Source organism: Pagrus major, chromosome 8 (genome assembly GCF_040436345.1).
Source record: "Pagrus major chromosome 8, Pma_NU_1.0".
In the NCBI taxonomy this organism is placed as follows: Eukaryota; Metazoa; Chordata; class Actinopteri; order Spariformes; family Sparidae; genus Pagrus; species Pagrus major.
In genome coordinates this window covers 17,575,833-17,583,058 of record NC_133222.1, presented here as the reverse complement: position 1 = coordinate 17,583,058, position 7,226 = coordinate 17,575,833, and positions in this window count along the sequence as shown.

Below are 7,226 nucleotides of genomic sequence, written 5' to 3'. Positions count from 1 at the left end.
ACTGTCACAACTAATAAATAGTTTTAATGGCTTTGTTGCAGCCAAAGTACAAACTGCATGAATAATGGTTTCTGCTCTGTGGGACTTGGGATTTATATGGTTATGCAACTGGAAAATATCGCTTCAGTGTAAAATATGACGCTGTTGAAGTGTTTGCTGCAGGTTGTAGGTTCAGTTTACTCAAAAGGTAAACTGAGATGGCATTTATTACAGAACTTTCATACTTGATCAGCTCTCTGTAGATGGGGAAGAAAACATTATTTAGTTATGAACCAAATCTGTGAGGATTTTAGCAGAGTAATGACTTCATTTTATACTAATGCCATATCACAAACAATGATCCCTCTCTACAGTAAGGCATTCTTTATCATGCGTTACAAGTTTATACGAATGGCATTAGTCATGGTCAATACATAATTTACAGATAAGGGAGAAGCAATGAAATCTGCTGTTATAAGCTATTATGGCGGAAGTTAATAATCTTAAGATGAATAAGCTTTTTGCATTAAGCCATCCAGTCAGCAGATGTGAATGAACATGTCACATACAGCAGCCTGGTCCGTGGCCATACGCTTGTAAGTTTGACACTGTAGGTAACCCTCTAGCGTCACTTCTTGAAGTGCCCCTCTAGTGCAGTAGTATAAAGAGTGAGAAAAGTCTTAGTTGGGCATTGGTTGGAGTGGGTCATTCACAGACTGGGGTTTGCGTCCCATTCACGACCAAAATTAAGGCGTCACGTAGTTACTTAGGTCACTGACGTAACATGACGTGACTTATATCACTTTGGTAATGTAAGTTAAGTTTTAAACCCCAAAAGTATTATCTTTTCCTAAACCTAACCAAACCGTGACATCTTCAAAATGTTAATAACAGTCCAAAAGCCATAATAGGTCGTAATATGTCAACTGTTTTGTCAGACGATGAACATCATTTTGTTGTTTGTGTCCCATATGTGCCAAAGAGTCAGATGTGATTTGTTTTTTATATATTCATCATATGTAAATTAATATACGTAAATTATGTTACTTACCTCATTTATGTAACACGACTAAATGTAGTTATTTTAAGTGTAATCTTTTTCTAAACCGTGTAATCTTTCTCTTAATCGAGTAGTTTTGATGCCTGAACCTAACTGAGCTGACAATATTAATAACAGAAGGTTTACTGACGCTGTCTTTTAAAATGACAAAGGAAGTGTCAGTCACTGATTTTTCAGACTTGGCAACCCCAAGGTTTTGTCCTCAATGGCTTAGAACTAATATTTAAAGCATATGTAAATTATTAAGTAAGACTCGCCTCCAGACTCTCCTTTGAATAGTAATTTGTGTCTGATACGCTTTTTCCACACAAAATGAAATACCTAATTAAAAATGAAATGTTAGCTGTCAAAATGTATGTACAATACAGCCCAAGTGCTCACTGTACACAGTAAATGGAGTGCTGTTTTTTCCCCAGCTGTGGTTGTGTTGAGTGGAGGGTATAGAAGCGTTCAGCGTCCTGTTCGCTCGGTGCTGCTCCAGCCTGGGTGCATCAAGAGAGCAGCAGATGTAGGTCTTGATTACAATTGCATTACATTGTTAGAGCTGCTTTCCTCTTCACCCTGAGGCACTTGTTCAGTTCTGTCACCAAAAGATTAGAGGTGGTCACCATTCTGTGTTAAAAAACAATGAAGCTGAACAGGCTGAAAAAAAATCGGGTTTTACCACCCCTGAGGTCAGGAAACTTCATATTTTTTCTTTCTGTCTCGGTATAATGATTAACAGAACCTAATTTCTGAACAAAAGCCAGAGGAGAGATGGCACAGTTTGATTTCCTTTCCTCTAAAATGTTCTTTAATGTCAGCTGGGAAAGGAAGGCGATCTTTTGATGAATGAAATTCCCCTCGGTTTTCAATATCTCAGTTATTAAAAGGGCCCTAGGTCACTGACACAGACGAGCGTTGCTTACTGATCTTTATTGGGTCACTTCTATTGAAGTCCCAGAGTCACAAGTGGGATGTGTAGAGTGTAGAATGTGATTCTTGAAGCTTTTCTTTATATTAGATATGTTTGAGCTGCCCTCTAGAACCCAAGTCTGCAGCTATTTTTACTCCGAATACAGCCCTTTAACGAGCACGGATCACTTCATCCACCAAGGAAAAAGGGGCCCATGAGCATTAAGTAAAAAGTATGTGTCACTATAATTTCTTAACTATAATACTAAAAGCACAGGTGTTTTCTAAGTGCTATTAAAGAGTCAATTCTACATCAAAAAATGTAGATGACACAACTCAATTGAGCATTAATGTAAAAGGACTAATTTATATTTCTATAATATATAATTAGCTCACTCGCCAAAATGAAATGTTGGCAGTAACATTCCTGCCAACCATTGATACGTTCACATTTGTCCATGTCATACACATTCCACGTTTACGACCTGACTGTGGAGTTACAGGCGAGAAGGCTGCCAAACAAGTTTAAGACTGTGTTTCAACATTTGTAGTCATGACACCACTGGATATTTTTAAGGATCCCTCAGGACAATTTCCAGCCGTGTTTATGGAACCAAAACAGGTATTTTAAGTCAAAATATAATCTTTTCCTGACTCAAAGCAAGTGGGTTTGGTGGCTAAACCTAACCAGATCATAAGCACAACACAAACTTGAAAGTTGAACCTTTAGAAATGTAAAATTGCAACACAGGGAAATGAAAAGTCTCAACATATCCATGGTTTGCTGAAACATACTGTATATTGCCAACATTTATTCTGGCTATATATTCTGAGTTAATTTATATAAAAGAAGATTTTGCCCCCTCCCAACACCGGTCATTTCTGTACAGTCCCTTGGTAAGAGGTGTTGACAGCTTCTCAAAAATATGAATGAAAAGGGAATTGAGTTTTTTAACCAAAGTCTTTCAATGCATCATTGGTTGTTGTAGTGAGGATCCTCACTCTCTTCTAACCTACAGAAAAGATGATCTGTATGCCAATTCCACAAACTTTGTGGCTGTGGTTATATAACTGTGTCCCAAATTTGCATTATGTTCAAGAGAACAAAAAGTTAGGTAGATTCCTTGGTGATGCAGAAGTTAATAAAAATAAATAAATAAATACCAGTATTGATCTACACAATGAAACAAAAGTGAAACATGCCAACCAGCCAGACAGGTTGAGGCATGCATGGTGAGGGTGGTGTTATCTGACAGCTCATTTTCATTAAAGGCAAAGTCACTGTACCAACTTGTTATACAGCTCTTGGTTCAAGACAAAATAGCGTATGCCTTTAATTAAACTCTCAACAGAGGTGTTTAGTTTTTTTATTTCCCAAACTTCCGTACTCTGTTGTTGGTGACCCACTGCTGCACTCCTTTAGGTGTTTATTATCTACAGGTATTTAAATATTTTTATTTTTTGTCTTTAGAGTAACCAGTAATGTTTTGACAGAAAGTAATTGAAGGAAAAAGATTAACATGTTTTGTTGAAATTGTTTTAGAAAAGCATGGATCACAATATACGGTTGTATGGTGTTTTTCTGAGAGGTTTTTGCTATTTAGTCCACCCTATTGATATGCTGTTTATGTGTTGTGGGGTGTGTGTATGAGGCAGCAGGGAAAGGGATCCAACCTGGCAGAAAGGCTCAGCTCAGTGTTTTTTTATGATAAAATGATACAAAGGCCTTACAGGTCAAGTCCAAATATTGCCTAAAATCCACAACTGAACTGTAACAGGGCAGGAAAATATTCAGGCAGGCAGGGAGGAGCAGGTACAGTTACAGATTTGGAAAGCAAAGGCATGAAGCAACATTTTACTTCACACATTTTAAACCTGCAAAGTGTGAAGAGGATCGGAGTTCTCGAGATATGTGAATAACATACATACAGACAGACAGAAATTCCTTGCTTTACAGTTAGATTGGACGTGCAGATGTCTGTGTTCTATATAATATAATTGAACTAGATGACATTTGGCTTGGGGTGCTCAGGGCACCAAATAGAAACATGACTCAGACAGTTTCATGTCGGAACTATTTTCTTTCTGCCAACTACAGCTGCCAACATTATTATTGAGCAAAAGGAAGCGTGCATTTCATGGATGAGAGGCTAACAGAGCTAGCTAGGCTAGCTAACAGCTCAGCTGAGGAGGACACCATTAATGTTCAGATCCCATGTTGTCATGAGCAAAAGCCTTTTGTCCATTTGATCTTTGTGCTTTTACATCCTTGTAGAGCATTTATAATAGATGCTTGTGATGTTCTCATCTCTGTTTCTTTAGATAATGGAGCCAATGATTTCCCTTGAGACTTCAGACATTCAGTCACAGCCTGATGTCCCACTGTCTCCCTCTGTTTATGTTCCTCCCACACTGAGGGATGGTGAGTGTTACCATGTCTTCATTAGCTACAGCAGCACCGACTACCAGTGGACCCACTCTGTCATCAACCAGCTGGAGTCCTGCGGCCTGCAGGTGTGCTACCATGAGCGTGACTTCACAGGGCCGCACCGTGTTGGAAAACATGTCCGACTGCATCCAGGAGAGCCAAAAGGTCCTGCTGGTTCTCAGCCCAGAGTTTGTGAGGAGTCGTTGGTGTCTCCTGGAGGCCAACATGTCTTTGTTCAGAGACTGCCTGGAGAGGAAGCCCATCATCCCAGTGCTGCTGGAGCCAGGAGTCTCTGTTCCACTCCACCTCTGCCACCTCACCTACCTGGAGGCCAACGACCCCGACTTTATGAATAAGCTGCTCAAGGTGCTCTGCACCCCCAACAAGCAGCTTCAAGGGTCCACTGTGGTGCCCTTCCAGCCTCCCTCTATCTACAACGGGAAGGCCCTGCAGCCTTTGACTGCTGTCAATGATGAGGAACTCTGTAAATGGGATTCAGGTCAGTTCAGTGACATGGAGGTGCCCGACCAACTGCGCCTGATCATTGAGGACCACGAGAAGTACAGAGAGGCTGTGAGGATGATCAACAGTGTCTCTCAAAATAAAGTGTGGCTGCGCCCACTCTGGTTAAGAGTCCTGATCTACATTATTGGTGTTATATTGTTTTTACTCATTGTAGCATTTTCTTTATATATGACAAGTCTTTTGCTGGCTGTTTTTACAATTCATCCTACATGGATGAACTCTATTGGAGCAGATGTGTTTGCTCTTTCTAGTCCCTACTTTGCTCCTTTGGGGTTGTTTATTCATCTTTGTCTCTGGAAAAGGGATGCTGAGAAGTACATAGTTAGGGAGATGCAGAAAGCTATAGGCCAGGCAAACAAACTCCTCTCTGAGGAGAAGGTGTTAATGGGCTGTCGGTCCAATTCAAAAATCTACCTGGTGTTTGTTTCTCTGGATGGTTGCAAACATGAGTTTGCACAAACATTTTCTGAGCAGGACGTTGCTGAGGAAATGTTTGAAAGAGCTCTGATCTTCTTCTCATCAGGTTACGCCTGCTGCCTTGCTAAAAGATACTTTCCCTTTCCCCAGCCAAGCTCCACTGGTCACCTGGAGGGAGGGGTGTGTTTCTGCCAGTATGTCTCCCAGCAGCTGAGCACAAACCACTGGGAATAGCAGTAACAGTATGAACCTGGAATGGATCTGCAACTTATGAGTATATCAGATGAGTATCAAGACAAATGTATCAAGACAAACTATTCTTAGTAATATTTTTTATAAATGACTTGAACATTTTTTAAGATTCCAAATCAGGTGGTTCACATCATGATAAATTTCAATAGAAAAACGGCATGTCAGAAGGATTTGAGGATAACAAATACTTGCTGCTGTGACCCCAGAAGGAGAAGGTTACCTTCATGCAAAATATTGGCTTGCATAAGAAACATTCATCAGTGTAGTTACTACAGTATACTGACATGGAAATCATCAGGTTTCATTGGAAAAGGTCTGATGCTGACTAGCATTAGCAAACACTTTTCTACTTGTGTTTTTGTGTTTGATCATTTTGATTCCATTTGAATTGTTAATTACTTCAATAAAACATATGACATGACAAGCACAGTATTCAGTTCCTTTTGCCATTTATTTAACTGTCATGGGAGAAAAAGTCATCTCAAACTGAATTTGAGATTAATAAAGAGCAATCTCACGAATATTAACACATCTATTGTGATCTAGAGCAGATAAGACAAGATTAAAACTCAAGACACTTATCCTTCTCCTCTGTAATCAAACACATGGAGAACTATTAACTATTTGACTGAAAGGGCATCCGAGGGGGCACTTGATCATGTTCATTCTACAATAGGGGCATCCAACAGGGCACTTTTTGTCAGGTTTATTGAACATGGGGTCACCAGGTGGGGTCCGATCCCCTCCTGCCACCACCCCGCCCTCCCCCTTCATTTTAGTCCACCAGTGTCTCCAGCCGAGCTCCACTGGTCACCCAGAGGGGGGAGTGTTTTTCTGTTTGTACGTCTCCCTGCAGTTGAACAATATCTGTTATCTGCCCAATATATTTAAGGTGCATTATCAGTCTCAGAAGAGCACATACTTTGTAGCTTTAAAAACATGACCTATTAATACCATTACTAACAAGCAATCACTCTACAGTCTTATTTGAAGCAAACTCAGCCAGACAACATGCAGTATCTGTCCTAACATGAGTCACTGAGAGCTATTAAAGGCACAGTTGCTTCAGGTTAGAAACCCAGATGTCAGAAGGAAGGATGTCTCTTTAACAAACCTGAGAGCAGAAGAGTGATGCCGTCCCCTTTTTCCTGAGTTTAGTTTCAGTTTTTGTTCACTCATACGATGTGATCACTCTCCTTTGTTTGTTTGGAATAAATGTATCATGAGCAGGTATGAATGTACTTTTCTGTGTATTGTCTGTTCTACTTTTAGTGTGATTGTAGCTTTCACTCTGAAAAAGAGCAGCAGGACACTGTTGTTGATGTTTATTTAGCAAAATCAATCAGCTAACATGTAGAACTTCCTCAATGAATTTACTTCACTGATTAACATGTTTCTCTATTATGTGCACACTTAAAGCATCTTTACAACTTTATAACTTTGTACTTGAGTGTATTTGATTACAACTTTATTTCTTTATGCACAAATGCTTACTGCGTATTTGGAGCAGCACTAAGTGGTTTGAACTCATGTTTGCCACAAAAGTAAACTTGTTTCACAATACTTTGTTCTGTATTACATGTGGGAGTATCAGGATGACTTTGAGAAGTTTAGAAATCGACTGTTTGTGCTGTGAATGTAGGAAATGAACAAAACATAAATATACACCTG